Here is a 16,798-nt window from a genome sequence, read left to right as displayed (position 1 = left end):
AAGGAAATCACTAAAATAGACTATACAGTGTCCCTTTTATTCTTAATTTCTTAGATGAAGCTACATAGTGACCAATTTCTTTAGAAATATGTTATATATAGTCTGACATCAATTACTTTTGTTAAAGTTGTTGTTGTTTTAGTCAGACAAACTGGTTCCATAGAAGTAAACAAGATCTTATGAGTCTTCAAAGAGGGATTTTAATCAATTTTGCCATCACAATAAAATAAGATGAGATGTCTCATTTAAAACATACCATTTTGAAATTTATATTTGAACAAGGAAAGGAAGCAGATCATCATAAAAATCATTTCTATTATATTTAGTTCCATGATTTAATTTAGATTTTACTATGTAAGATGATTTTACATTATTATGTAAAAGCAAAGTTCCTACTCTCTAAATACAGAATTAATTATAAAGTCAATTTTTCTTTGCATATACATATTTATTAAACTAAAACAGGCTTGGTATAATGTTTAGTAATATGTTGATTATTTTAAATTGAATTTCTATTACAGATAAGTAGCCTCTGTTTACCTACTGTTATTACTCATGTGTATAATTTATCTTTAAAATTACAATGTACGTATTTTACATACTATATCTACAGTGGCAGATTTTTTTTGTATTTCCTTCTTCATCCTTCTATTTTCTTTCTTCTTGAAATTGGCTTTTATTAAAGTCACTGAGGCTAAAATTGAAAATAAGAACAGTTATTTTCTGCAATATAGAGTTTATTGGACAAGGGAAGAAGGCAGATACATATTATTTTGTGAAAAATAATACTTGTACACGTACTAGAGGAGGGAAAGTTAAACTATACAGAGCGAACCAAGGGATAAATTAAAGTTTTCTTGAATAAATGATACCTGAGCTCAATCTTGAGAAGAAATAGAGATTTGACAGGCAAGTGTAGAGTATGACTAGGCAGTCAAGAGAGTCCAGAATATGATCTTGAAACTGCGAACACTTGGTTAAGAGCTCTGTGGGAAGCAGAGACTTGAGAGGTAGACAGATACCATCTGAGACAGTGAAGACACTGACTTGTCAAAGCGCTGTGCTTCATTTCTTCCTAATATGAGGATATTTCATTAGGTTTACATTTTAGATTCTGATGATCTTGTGATTTAAATGTCAAGCAGGGAGCAGAGATAAGCATTGTGGGATTGTTGGCTGAAGGAGGAGAAGAACAAATAAGGAAATGAGGGAACTACATGAGAAAATTGTAACAAAAACTAAATCCATTGCCTTCCAAACGCATAGGGACCCTGTAAAACAGTAGAATTGTCCCCATAAGATTGCCCTGGTGGCAGAGTGAGTTACTGAAACCAGTAGCCACTCTGGGAAGGAGACATTGAGGTGTCATGGGACCTGTCGGACTGCCAGATGCTGGGTCAGGAATTTGAAACCGCTAGCCACTCTACAGGAGCAAGACGAGACTTTCCACTCCTGGAAAACATCTAGGGAAACTGTCCTGTACATCTTTGTCCTATGAATCATCTTTGCCTCGATGGCACTTGGCCACTCTGTGGGACAACAACAATGCTTTCTGCGCCTGTTAAGACTGACACCCTCAGACACCCACAGAAGCAGTTCTACTCTGTGCTCTAGGGTCCCTCTGAGTTAGCGTGGACTCCATGGTAGTGTGAGTGGTAGCATTTTGTTTGTTTGTTGTCTTTAAGAATCTCTATTGCAGCAGACTGTCACATTGTTGTCCCTCAGAGTGGCTAGTAGTTTTGAACCACTGGCCTTTTGGTTAGCATCTGCACACTAAAACTACTGTTTCACCAAAGTCCTCCAAATGGAGAGCAGAGAGTTTTCTAGGCTACCAAGAGAAAGCTCCAGACAGTGTTGTCCAGGGTGCCGGTCATAACTTTGAAGGGAACCTTTCACTATTCCCAGAGCTCTTGATGTCCTGCAAATCAACAAAGGACGGTTCTTCCAATCCCTCATAGCAGACACCCACTTGGAAGACCACAACTTTCACTTCTAAATGGAAGAACACATCTACAACAGAAACGTGATAGCATCCACATCCCGGACCTGAAAAAGGCTGAGGAGAAGCTTCCGTTGGCCGCTTGAGCCACTGCTGTCATTGCGAAGCTCATAGGTGTCAACGCCACACCCTTCAAGAATGCTGGCCAGAGGCTGAGCTTCAAGTGGCTGTGGCCACGGGGTACACTGGCTGCTTGACTCCGGGAACCCTCACAAACTAGATGCAGGGAGGCTTCTCGGGGCCACTTCATCAGATGGTTAATAATCACAGGCCTGACTGTCAGCTTCTCACAGCATTGTCTTCTGTTAACTTACCCACCATTGTTCTGGGTGACACGGATTCGCCTCTGTGCCATGGGGAATTGGCCATCTCATGCAACAAGAAGCAAGCGCATTTGGGTTTGGGTTGCTCGACCGATAAGCCTGCACTTGCCCAGTATTCTCTTCTGGGAGATCTTGGTATCTACTTCTTCAGAGATTTGAGAGATTGAAAAGCAAAAGCAGGGCACAGCGAGAGGTTGCGACCAAGGAAGGATTTCAGGGTCTGTGAACTCTCTCTACTCCTGAATTTACCACTACTCAGCCCAAGGTCTGAGTCTGTCTTAAAGTGTGCAGGCGTCCCCTGGTCTGACTCACTTCTTCCCCCCGGGGAACTGGAATGCTCAGCCTGCAATTGCAGACGAGTCTGCAGCCTCCATTGCTCAGGCCCCTGCGTCAGAAGAACCGCTGAGTGCGCTTAGCTGTTCTTCCCCAGTCTCCTCGAAAATGCAAATAAAGTGGACAGAAAATAAATTCCAGCCTCTTTAAAGAGAACTGAGCAGGGAGGGCAATAATAGTCTTTGATTTTGTTTCAGAATACCTCCAGATAATCTCTAGGCTTACTGTGTGGCCCTAGATAGGCTCAATTGGTGTGCAGGGGCAGATCGGCAAAGGTCAGGCTGTTAAAGACTGAGGATGGATGACTGGGCGGGTTGGTCAACATTGAATGTAAAACCCTTCAGGCTAATTGTAGGAGCTAGGTGAACTGGGTGTTGTATAATAATAAGGAATACAGAAGAGTTGTCCTCTCTCTACATAGAAAGGATAACTATTTGCGTCTATGAGCCTTATAGGATACCAGATTCAACTTGGGGGAATGGATGGAGGATTGTTTTTGATGAACAGACAGGAGGTTTTTCATGACAACTATCCATCTAGCACTGGAATAGAATTGCCTCTTTTCATGAGTGCTCTGAGGAGACTGGCAATGACAAAGAGAGGGAAGTGATTGTTTGTTGTCACTAGGGAAAAGAAAGAAGGCCAAAGAGAAGTTTTACAAAGGCATGCGACTGGAAGGGTTTTCAGGAGAAAGCAAACTACTATTATTGTCATGATGATCATTCTATTTGGATTCGAAAAAGGAGCCCTGATGGTACTGAGGGGAAGTGCTCTCATGCTAACTGAAAGGTGGGGCTTTGACCCCCTCACTTTAGCTGCAGGAGAAGGATGGACAGTACACTTGAGGAAAGATGACAGTATTGGAGACCCTGTGTGGAACTTCTACACCAGCCTACAGGGTCAGTAGGTGTCGGAATGGACGTCACAACAGACTGAATAGTTGGAGAACTGAGTTTAGGCTTTTAGCTGTGATGCAACTCTATAAGTTCATTAAAGAAAAATGGAAAATTAATGCAAAAAATAGAAATAAGGGAAACATAAACTTAACCCTACAGTTATATGTATGTAGAAAAACACTATTAATATGGAAAGAGCATCACTATTAATGTTACCTTTTTTATATGCCTTTTAAAGTATACTTTTTATATGCTTGTAATTAAACAGAATATTCCAATTGGCATTTTATATTAACACTTAAACTGATATCATTAGATGATCATGTATTTCTGTATATTTTTCAAAATTATTTATGGCTAAATCATATACCAGTAACTAAATAGAATCAGTCCCTCTATCTAGTTTGTTTCCCATGTATTATATTGTTATTATAAACACCATTTTAATAAACTTATTATGAAGAATGGTTACGTTTTGCTACTCACCTGTCAATATTACAGAGTCTCACTTTTCTCATACTGCTATTATTTTGCTCTACTGATGAATGAGTGCTCAGCTGTTTAGCTTGTACTTAACCACAAACATGTTCCCAAAGCAGGAACACAATTTTAGTATGATTTCTAAATTTAAAAACAAAATTACTTTTATAATAAATTAATTAAGCATTTTCTCTGATATGTGCCTAAATATTAAGATTCAACATAGTATCATGAATCACAGTATCATAGTATCAGGAAGTACAGTAAAAATAGTATTCACTGGCAGGAAGTGATAGGATGCAAAATAAATCTTTCCGGCATTTTGTCTTTCTGGATCAGCTAAGTGTTCATACTGATGCATTGTTCTTTTTCTTCTTCTTCTGTCCAATATTACCGTAAATTGACTTCTAGAATAAAGTTAACAAACATCTTCACATGATACATAATGAAGCTTGTTAGCACAGAAAGAGAGAAATAAAACTATTTAGAAAAGTAGAAAGCAGATATTACTCACTGGTTGCAATGCTACTCCTCTCTCACTTGTTTTTGACTCTGAGAACCTAGCCAATCTGTGGTGGCACCGACGCAGTGCACTAGGTACCAACAGGTACAGCACCCTCAGAAAACCTTATGTTTATATTAATTCGTATCTCCTTCCAACCTTCCTTGCTGTTCCCCAATTATAAAAATTAAACTAAGTTATACATTGTAAATAGGATGATTAAGTTTTAAATAGCAGGATATATTAAAGCTTTCCTAAGAGCATATGCTTTATTCCTCAGCAATGTCAAAAGACCTATTTACATTATTTCTCCTGCTTCACTCTTCTGTTCTGGTTACCTCTTTAACCTTTAACAACAGGTACAAAAATCATCTATTTCCTGGAAATTCTTTCTATAACTATCAAGTTCAGTGCCTATATAATTTTCTTTTTTGTCAAAAGAGTGGGGACAATGAAATTGTCAGTGTTCAATCAATGTTTCATCAGTGTCATTACTTAATATTCATTTAATTAATATTCATTATAGATCAATTCATAATTGTCATCATAGTAATGATAGGCAAAGAGGAATCTCATTTTTTCATATTTTGAATATGTAACTCAGAATCAAGTTCATGATAGTCACATAGAAGGGCTGTGCATTTATTTATTTGTTAATATTTAGAATTCTGAGTGTTCCTATACATTTTTACCAGTGATTTTCCAATCCAAAATCCAATAAGGGATCACATTCAGGACTGGAGTTATGAATGTGCATAAAACATATCATTTAGCAGAATACGTAGGTATAGAAACATTAAATTATATAATTTTTAAAAAGGGAAAAGGAGCCAACACCACTAAAAGATGAGTATTCCATCTATACTCATGAGATAAACCCATTGTACGTAGTACTTTAACTAGGTTAACCTAGTTTTACTGGCTCCTGAATAATCCATCTTTCTACCAGGCTGTGTTATAAGGAATATTGGTGTCACTGTCCAGTAAGGGTTTTCCGCTAACAGCTAAGTAGAAAGTTCAAATCCACCAGCTACTCTTTGGGAGAAAGCTGAGGCAATCTGCTCCTGGAAAGATTTGCTGTGTGGTTATAAGTCATAATTGAATTGAAAGCAGTGGGATTTGGTGGACTAGACTCTATTATGTAGACCTATTTTAAACAAGTTCTACTTTTGAAAATAAGATTCACTGTTGAGGTTTGACTCTACTTAAGTGAATATGGCAAACTCAAAACTCTATGCAATAGATACTGTTTTTATTAGAGCTGTAGATGTATCTTAGATATTTTTGACTGAAAAAAACTACATTTGTAACCAATGCAAGTTATAATCATATTCTAAGGAAATAAATTTGTAACCTTGTTTGTTGCACTTGATTAAAAGCCCAACATAAAAATGTCTCATTAAAAAAGGAAAAGTATATTTAGGAGGAGGAGCCCTGATGGCTCAGTAGTTCAGCGTTGTTCAGCTAACTGCAAGGTTGGTAGTTGTAACCACTCATCAGAAGGATGGGGCTTTCTCCTCCAGTAAACAATGACAGTCTTGGGGAAATGCACAGGGTTGTTCTTCCCTGTCCTGTCCGGTCGCTGTGAGTTGGGATCAACTCAATAGCAGGGAGTTTGGTTGTCAGGATGTTTAAGAGGAGTTTGGATGTCAAGTTTGGTAGATGTAAATTCATATTGCAAATTATTCAGAAGCTAAAATATATAAAATGGACCCAAGTAGAATATGCAGTATCATCTATATCTCTGAAAAAGAAAAGGAGGATTTGAGGTTGTTGGTTTTTTTAGCAAAAGGGAAGGAATGTATTGGAGCCCATGGGGAAACCCTGGAGGGGCCCAGCATCCTCTACTATGTCAGCATGCCCAGCAAAGTGTCCCACCATTCACTGCACCCCCATGTCCGAGAGGGACTCCCCTTGAGCCGAGCCCCAAAGCCCCAGGACTGGCTGGGGGTAGGGGATTTGAGATTGTATATGAATAAGTCATTTAAGTTATTGTAAAATATATTACAAATAATTTTTGAAGCAGATTTTATAAATACGCGACAAAATAGAGTGTAGTATGACTTTGCCAAAACTCAGTGACCTCTCGCACCACAAGAAAGCAAGCAAACTCTGCCATCCAGTCCCTTTCAAACAACAGAGACTCCAGGCAGGATTTTCAAGTCGCTGCACCCTTCCAGGAAGGAATAGCCTGGCCGGTGGCCCCCAGACCGGGTGGTGGGTTCCCCAGAGGCCTTTCAGTTCGCAGCCCAGTGCTCACCCTGCCACACCGCTGGGTCCCTTCCAGTCTCCATATCCTAAACACTCCATCAAGGTCATTTGCAAACTTGCCCAATCTGGGGCAGATAGCCTAGCCCTGGTGGTTCTGTGAGCTAAATGGTGGGCTCTGAACCACAGGGTGGTGGCTTATAACCACAGAAGTGCTGAGGGAGAAAGATGTGTTAGTCTCCTCCACTAAAAGAGCTGTAGCCTTGGAAATCCCCAACAGGTTCCCTCTGAGTTGGAATCCACTGTCCGTTAGGGGGGTTGTCCTTGTGTTTTGGTGGGCACGTGTTAGGGGGCAGTGATTATCAATGGTGTTGAGGTCACTATAAAACTCCATGAAACAATGAAAGCAAAATTAACTTTATATTTATTTCATTCCAAAATAAATCAAATGTGGGTTACAATTTAATCTGTTTGAGGAACATCATTTACCTTATTCCTAAAAAAGATAAATAAATTAAGCATTGATAGGTTTGACCAAAAACCCAATGGAAACCCCATCTTCTCTATTTCTGACATTTCTGGGTGGCACACATTCTTTAAAGCTGGACAAGAACTACCACTACCACATCTTGGATTCCAAACACCTGGTCCATTTGACTTGGCCTCCACCTCTAACAATCTCAGTCACCGTTCTCTCCCACAGATGCAGCACACAATCACTCCTCTCATCCTAGTGTAGTTATTTGGTGTGCATATTTCTCTATGAAATATCAAGTACTAAGGCAGATATAAAACTCATCCCACAAGGGCAGCTCTAGACTGTCCTATGGGATCTCCGTGAGTGAGAATTGACTTCATGACCTCGAATTTGTTTTCTTGTTTGTTCGTTTGGTCACCCTTCAAATGTCTGTAATGCTTTATAGGTCCCATTTCATTGAATCCTCCCAATCTCCCTAACAGAAAGAAACGCTGTTATCCAGAGCTTACAGAGAAAGACATGGAAGTGACAGATAAGTCAATATGCTTTCCATTAGTAGCAATGGGCCACCGCAGGATGTGAATTCAGCCATCTAACGTCTCCATTCTTACTTTAACTCTGTATCTGCCATGGAATTCCCATCTAAAGAAGAGCTTTTCCTTCTGCTGCTCCATGTGACTCCCTGTATTTCTTTATGAATGTGATTTTAACCATCTTTTCCAGGAGCCAGAAGTGTCTGCAGATGTAATGGTTTCCTCCCTGTGTCAAACTCCTCTCCTCCTTCGCCCACATGAGTCTAACTTCTGACAGCATCTAAACTGCTCTTGCCATCATTATGCAATCAAATAGTCACCTTCTTTAAGTAGGGCCCCCAAAGAACAGAACCTGTTCATAAAATCATAAAATAGGGATATGTGTGAGTGATTTGTGGAGACAAAGCTCAAACCCACTGCCGATGAGTCACTTTCCCCCTGGAGGGAAGAGTAACATCTCTCTGTGGTCTTTGGAGACTGTGTAAATGTTAATGCGTGCAGGTGGCCTCGTCATTTTCTGGAGGAGCAGCTAGTGAGTTTGAACTGCCAACCTTAAGGTGAATAGCCCAACCTTCACTACACTGCATCATCACCGTTCTTTAGGAAAAGCCTAATTGAGAGAAATCTGGAGAAAAGGCAAACTTAGCAAGGAACTGGTCACAGTTATAGTTTAGACCATAGGTTCTCAAATGTATTTGTCCTACAGTTTTTTTGCTTTTCAGAAAAAGAATATTAACACCCATTAGCAATTAAAATATGTTGTGCTATAACTCATAATCTAGGATCACTGCTTTTGTAGCCCCAAATAATCCTAGGTACGGGCCTAAAAGCCAAGACACCAGGAAAAAAATTGGTTGGGCTGTGGAATTCTTCAGAGACAAGGCATCAAGAGAAAGACACACAAAAGCAACACTTTCAACACTGCCATAAATATCAAAATAAAACTGTAATTCATTATGACATGGAGGGTCATGTTTTAAAGTCATTAGCAATTTGTGTATAATTAAAGGTGAGTATCTGTTAGAGTTCAAAGTGTGTGATGAGGTAACATTCGTGCACATACATTTAGCATTTTGTTTTGTTTCTGAGTGACCATTGAAGCGTTGGATAGTTGTTGCCAAATTTTGAAAAGCTTATAATATTTATGTTGCTGTAGTTACATAAATGATCCAACAGATGGTACTGTGAAATGCCTCACGTGAAATAAAATGCACCCGGAGCCGAGCGCTCCAAGGGGACCTCTAAGGTTTCGTAGGACAATCACAATGTTTCCCGTTGAATCATAAATCACATTTTAAAACCTTAATTTTTAAGATAGTTTGAGCAATATCCTAGATAGTTAAAAACATCAAAATAGTCACTGTACACTGCACATCTGAGAAGATATATGCCACATATGCATATTATAACTATAAAATACCTTGAAAAGGGCTTCAAAAAGTTTATAAGATAGGAAGTGAAAAATGGAATTTTTCCATAAACTTTTGATGCCTTACAGGTGTATGAGGTGTAGTTCGCAGCCCCATAGGACAGCTGCCTGCCCTGCTGGTTTTTCTAGGCGGTCTTCTCTACACAGGGAGAAGGTCAGGTCTGTCTCCCTGAAGTTACCAATGGGTGCAACCAGCTGACTTTTCTGTCAGCAGTTGAATGCTCATTTGTTCTCACCATGAGTTGTCCTCTATCTCTATGTACTCTCAGGGAGTTAAGTTTCTTAGGATCCTTATGCGTGCACTACTTTTTAACCGTATTAAAATTATCTGAATGTATAAGGAAATGCTTGCCCTTTTAAAATATATGCTTAATCGCTGATGATGTTTTAATTAAGAAGAAATGTGCATTGAGATAGAGAGCTAAATTATCGAAGCTATTTTCTATTTAAAAAAATAGTATCGTTGATTGTAATCTTCTATGTTACGAATGGAGTCCAGCTGGCATAGTGCTTACATGTTGGACTGCAAGGTCAGCAGTTCAAAACCACTAGCCGTCCTCAAAAGAAAAATGGAAACTTCTACTCCGGTAAACAAATAGTCTCTGAAACTCAAAGGGGACGGTTCTATCCTATTCTGTGGTGTCGCTATGAGTCAGCATCGACGCTACAATCCTACCTAGATTCCTTAAACGTTTTTCAGATGGCATGTGCTAGGCTTTTTTTCAAAAACAGGAGCATGTACTGATTCATTAACTCAGATTTCCTAGCACGCTGGATATACATAACATTACATGGCAAAGTCCTACTTGAACTAAATGGGTTTAACTATAAGCTGTGCATGCAGATCTCAAGTGATAGTCACTTAATAGATGTCAGATACTCTTTATTGCGACCCTCTTTTATTTCAGTAACATTTTAATTAATTCGCACTGATTGAATAAATGTACATTGAGACTTGTTTCCTAATGAGGGCACATTTAGAGGAAAGGTTTTGCATCATTCTGATATCCTGTGGGTAATTATATTCTAATTATATGGTCGGGGGAAAAGAGTCTATAACACAGTACTGATATTGTTCATTGGACCCAATTAATTACATGCGCATAATGAAAGTTAATGATAAGGTTGACTGGCAGTCAGTGTAAAAATTTAACTCAACTGAATCTTAGCTTAAGGTGAGTACAGAATTGGACTTGAACCTGACTAGAATATAGGTTGGTATGACATCAGTTAATATTTAGTGAAATAAGAAATGTGAACACATTCCAATATAACTTTTTTTTTAATTCAAATTTTGTTCAAGGATGTTGAAATAGAAAATCAAGTGCCTGATGCTTTAATTCTAAATATTATCAATACTGCTTGCTATATTTCCTCCAATCTGTTTTTTTTTTGTTTGTATTTTAGCAAACAGCAGTAAGTACACAATGATAAATTTCTAGCACTGTCATGCTTTTGTTGACAAAACAGGCATATAGGATGAAATGCAAGAATACATTAGCTTTGTACACAAATATTTTCACCTACTACATCCTGCTGTCCCGTCACTCCCTACTCACAGAATTTTTCATATGTTTTTAAGAAGACAAATGTTTAAGGAAGCAGATAACCTCATCTTTCCTCTGTGGAGCGGCGGGTGTGTTTGAACCACTGACCTTACTGTTAGCAGCTCAAGTCTAATCTAACATCACCACCGAGGCCCCGTAAGCATAAGATTCTATAAGTATTAATTTATTATATTTGGATTTTTGTGGGTGCCTGATAATTTTAGTAAACTAACCACTCACTTTAGTAAACTCACTTAGACCTATGTCCAAAACATACAGAAATATGATCAAACCCATATCCATGCTTAAAAATAATAGATATTAATTTTGTGAACATAATTTCAGAAGTCTGAAAAAACCCACAGCGATAAGATGGTTGAGTCTGATAGTCCAGAATATTGCCACACGACTTAATAAAAGGGGGGGCGGGGTCATGCTCTCAATCTCAGCTGCGGACATTCCGTGATTGATATATTTGGATTCTGTGCTCACAGTTATGGAGGACTAGCACAAGGAGTTAGGAGAAAGAGCAACGAGGATTTTCCTCTTTCTTTATTCTGCTCCCCACCTGCCACCGCCTTTTTTTCTTTTTTCTCTCCCTTTTACATGGCTTTACCTCTTTGGCTTTCTCATTCCATATCTCCCCCCACCCTTTTTTTTTTCTCCCTTCAAATACTTCAACATAGATATTTTCCATAAAAAAATTTCTTTATCGTCTTATTAGTAATGAAAATAGCTTCAGACAAAGAAAGTAAAACCAGTCCTTTCTTGCTGGGCTCTTAAGTGGGCAATGAAAAATTATAGACCTGGGGCATCTGAAGTTAGCATAACAGTTAACATTTATTGCGAATGAAAATAGGTCAAGCATAATTCTTTTAATCCTAAGAGTAAGTAAAAATCATTTAGCTCATTGTAGCTTTGAAGAGATTGATGTTTAGAGAGGTTCAGGGATTTATATAAAGTCATAAAATGTGCAAGTGGCAAAAGCACTATTTATTTAAAATTCTGTGTCCTAAACCTGTTTGTGTTGCTCAAGTTCAGTCTCTAGTCCAGCTTCAGTACCAGCTGAGACATTCAAAACCTGAAAGGAGCTAGGTCAGTATTTCACAATTGGATTATTCTGGTTTAGAATGAGACAGTTGACATGAAAGAAAGTGATTTAAAATCAATGTAAACATGCTGCCCTCTCCTGTAAGCATCATTATGGGGCGCCACTGACTCCATGGCAGTGAGTTTATTACTTTTCAAGTATGTGTCTATTGGGATCGAGACCTGGGGGTGTACTGGTTACGTTCAGCACTGATCCTCTTCGTCATCAGTTTGAGCCACCAGCTGCTCCTTGAGAGAAAGACCAGGCATTCTCCTCCTTTGAAAGTGAAGAGCCCAGAAGCCCACAGGGACAGTCTCTACCCTGCGCTTGAGGTTGCTATGAGCCCGAATCTAGTGGATGGCAGTCAGGTTTTTGGTTTTGTTTTAAATAAATATAGGAATTCGCTTTTAATCCTTTTACATTAATCTTGCTGTACCCAATGACCCTTTAATGTGAATACTATGCTTTTATGATAATTTATTCTGAGGCAACCGTCAGTACAACACATCAACATTGTTTCTTTGTCCTATGGCAATTTGGATTAAGTTATCAATTTAAAATGATTAAAAATTAGAAAATATGAAGACAAGACCTATAGTAATATTTAAGAATAATAGGATTTTTAAAAATTCTTTGATTTCTGTTGAACTTAATAAGTGCCCAGAAGGAAAATGCATCTTTTAAACTAATTATCTGAACTGTGTATTCTATTTAATATTAAAATGATAGGGCTTAAATTAAATTAATCACATTCCTTTATATTCATGTTACATTTGATTAAATAAAGTAATATCATTCTATATTAATTCTGATTAAAATATATTGCATTTGCAATTATGCCCTCAATAATGTTCAGAAACTAAAACATTTACTTTGTATTTCACTGATATTTAAACAGTATGGTACATAAAAAGCTGCCACTTTTTGTTCATCTTGAATATTTTGCTCTTCTTGCATTCACTCAAAGAAAGGTATGGATGGCCGTGCTAAAGTAACGTGCACTTGTACTTATCCATCTGCTGTCTTCAAAGTGCTTTATTTTTATTGCTTGTTGAAAATATATACAGAAGAAAATACACCAAAATCAACAATTTCTGCATGTACAATTCAGTATCACTAGTTACATTCTTCAAATAGTGGGTGACGCATCTTACTTTTCCAACTTATTCCTCCTTCATTAACATCCACTCATTCTTCCCACCCCATGCCCCCAACCTTCCCAGTCATTGTGGTCAGCGCATTTGTATGCTATTTTCATCACCCTTGTTCTTGCATGAGTTTGTAGTGTTGCTCTCGGGCAGCTGAGAGTTCCTGATGGAAATGATCAGGCCCCTTGGCTTTCTTGATCCTGTTCCTCATCCTTAGTTAATCGCTTCCACAGTCTCAGAGAAGAGTATCAGATCTTTACCTTCTTCCTCTTACCACTTCTCTGCCGACTTCCCACCGTAGGGATAGATTACAATCTCTACCAGAAGTCTCCTAGTGACCAGTCTGTAGGTCCTCCATGTTTTCCACACTGGCTGCAAAGTGGAGGCCAAATTTTCCTTGCATTTTACAATGCTTTTCTTGGGTGCGGTGGGGTGGGACCAAGATGTCTTCAAATGGATTTTGAATGATCCAACTCGGCATACTCTGCCTTTTGTGTCATCGGGTCCTCTTCATGCATCCGTAGGGCCTTCTTGGCACCTATAGATCTGTGAGACTCTCTGAGCACAAACCATAGCTTACATGTTTTCCCATCATGAGACACTCTCTTATCAGGAAACAAGATTGTTTCATTTGCATAATATATTTATTACTTAGTTTAAATAATTGAAAGTAAATTGCAGGTAGTATTACAATTTATGTTTAAATATCCTAACAGGCCTCATCTAAGATTACCATCAATTTTCTCTGTAAGGATAATGATATTATCACACCTAACAAAATGAACAGTAATTTAATAATATTAGTCATCAGGAATGGATCGACATCCATTTGAGGTCCTTACATTATATTGAATGATCATTCTGAATGATTTTAACAACTCCTTTCTTTATAAGAGATTCTCCCATGTCTTCTTGCTGTATACATATGTATTTACAGTGGGCGTAGGCTCTTCACAGATTAAAGGCATCTATTACTCATTCTATGGAGATGGTTTATTGAATGCTTGGGAGTTTCTGTAAGTGTTCTCGGTCCATTGCATAAGATAGAATAAGGGACCATAGGTAAAGACACTGGATCAGGACACGAGGGAAAGCAGACCTTTAGGTATTACAATAGAGATGGAATAGCTGAAAAATTTATTTAAAGTCAGACTATCAACCTGGATTTAATAAAGAAACCATAAGACTGAAAAACACATTTGAGCTGGAATGGGTGAAGGAAAGCCGAAGTCTTGCTCACCACCGATTGTTCCAGATGGTCCACATACTGACTTGGACTCAGAAGTGGCATCAAGAATATGAATGAACTTAAAAAGAAAGCATGACCAAGTCTGTTCTCAATATACCTTAGAAATGACAGCCATCATCTCTGTAAGATTTCCCCATCCCTGGGATATTTGATGAGTGATACTCCTAGATTCTGTAATGTTTTTGTCTTTAGGAATCTGGAGCTGTAGTATTTTTACTTATATTAAGGAGCTGTATGCTAAATAAAGGTGTGTTCATGAGCACCCTCAATTTTTCCCCTGTGGGAAAACTTCTCATTTTCTGTCACTTTTGAGGGCTTTGACTTCTTTGAGAACATCTCCACACTGCAGCCTCACCTTCCATACAAATCACAATTAAATGTATTGTCATTGAGTCAAACCACATCACAGCAATCCTCTTGGGCAGAGTCAAAGTGCTCCTTTAAGAAAGCTTCCTTTCTCTCCCTGGCAGTGGCTGGTAGGTTTGAACAGCTGACTTCTTTTTAGCAGACCTACTTGTAACTCATTATGCTGCCAGGATTCAGTTCAACGTCCATAGTTGCGGTCATTTACTACATTTAAACTCTTTGTTTCCCGTGAGTTTTCCTGGGAAAGGAAGTAAGATAATCTTATACTCAGCTTTCTGAGACCTCCTCATGGGACTCCCCCTCATACAATGTGTCCTTGGTAAGGAACCTTGGGCCGAGATATTAGAATGCCTAAGAATTTGTAACTCCATCCAACCTTCCTACTCACCTACCTGGGGAATGTTGTAGCACATATTTTATGCATGATCTGTCAAGTATTTTTTCAAATTTACTAGCTGTTCATTTATTTATTTGTTTGCATGTTTGTTCATCCTTTTTTCAGTCATCTATGCTTGTTTGTTTATTTATTTTTGGGATAAGAGACATAGGATGCACACTTCTGGAATTCAGTAGCTTTTTTTCTGAACAAAAGCCCTTTCTAATACCAATGGATGACCCAGAAGGAAGGAGATACTTAGAAAACAAAATTAGTTGTTTTTAGTGAGTGCCTACATTTCTTAGGATTGCTGTAAAAAGATGGACACTTACTTTCCAAGCATTCTGGGGTTTGAACATCCAAATTAGGCTTTGCTATGCCAGTTCTTTCCTATGGTCTTTCTTCTGGTTCCTTGCGGTTATGGGGAAAATTCGACGTAATTTTGTGGCTAATAGATCCATCGGCCTCCGTAATCACACAGTATGCATATTTCCCCTGCGATTCATTTCCTTTTCATAATACACAGGAGGTGTAGGTATTAAGACCGACCATCCTGCTGTATGGCAATTTTTGACCAAAATAGTGAAAAATAAGATCCAAGTTCCTCAAGGACGATACATAAACACAGGGATTAGGACCACTACATACCAGGTGCTTCAAACTCTTTGTGGAAAATAGCATGAAAAGATAATAGATTTTCCCCATGAACTTTTTGAAGTCCTTTCATGTTTCTGAGGGATGTCAGAATGAAATCATAGTAGGATGATGGGAAAACATCATTTTCCACACAATCTTCTAATATTAAGGCATGTGAATAACCATCTAGGTAAAACTACCATGAAGACCAGATTCAATACATATATTGCACCTCACTCTTTTAAATAGTCACTTTCCATGAAAATCTCACTACATATTTAGTTATATTTTTCCCCTTTCTCATCGTTCCCCTTATTCTTAGAGTAGCACCAAGTCTGATTGACATCATAAGTAGACTCAAGGAGTCGCAGAGTATTTTTAGGAATGATGACAAATTAGAAAGAGGCTTTTAAAAACTTAGAGCAAATGGCTTAATAAGCATGGGTGAAAGACATGGCAGTCTACTTCCTTAAAGATCATGGCCTAGAAGACCCTCAGGGACAGTTCCACTTTGTCTGACATTATTTCCATGAGACAGTATCCAGCAGGGGGTTTATGAAAGAAAATGCAACTTGGCAATGAATTCTTGTGAAAATGGTTGTGATCATTAAGGTTTATTGTACCAACCTGGCTGATGAACTCATGTGAGATTAACTTAAGGGCTGAGAGACAAATGGCTTGGCGAGCTTCACCTGTCTGGACTCTTGCTCTTTGATGGTTGCACCAGGGTGCAGCTGCTTTAGCTAGTTCTCTGCCTCAGCTGGCAAGGCTCACTTCCTGCAAGACATCCCTGAGGAGAAGCCACATGGACCTACCTCAATGCAGCCCTGGGTGCTGGAGCAGCCGTGTGGAGACCCCTGTCAGCGCTGAGATGCTTACATGCTCACTGACTTGGCTTTCCTCCTGCAGTTGGCATCATTGCGTCTGTTTTGTGAGATTGAGGAGGACTTTGTAGATCAGTGTCAGATTTATGGGCTAATGTTGGACTTGTGGGCTTGGACAGCACTGGATTGGGATGCTTTCTTAAGTATACTTACCCTTTATATAAAACTCTCTCATAAAATATGAGTGTCTATGAATTTTGTTTCTCTAGTCTACCCAAACTAACTCAAGGGTCATATGCTACTTTTGTAGAGAATTCTATGAATCTAAAAATGTGTATTAATACAATTTAAATAGATTGAATAATTTGGGGGGACCAGTCA

The 16,798-nt window shown here is 38.5% G+C and overlaps 1 protein-coding gene across 4 annotated transcripts in view; it reads left to right on the top strand.

Annotated features, from left to right (window-relative positions):
• DGKB (diacylglycerol kinase beta) overlaps positions 1 to 16,798 on the top strand; it is a 788,541-nt gene that overhangs the window by 245,239 nt on the left and 526,504 nt on the right. The window lies entirely within an intron of this gene.

This window comes from Echinops telfairi, unplaced genomic scaffold (genome assembly GCF_000313985.2).
Source record: "Echinops telfairi isolate 266 unplaced genomic scaffold, ASM31398v2 ScPeMD7_23;HRSCAF=83, whole genome shotgun sequence".
NCBI lineage: Eukaryota > Metazoa > Chordata > Mammalia > Afrosoricida > Tenrecidae > Echinops > Echinops telfairi.
Note: the sequence above shows the minus strand (reverse complement) of the source record. Positions and strands in the feature narration are given on the sequence as shown.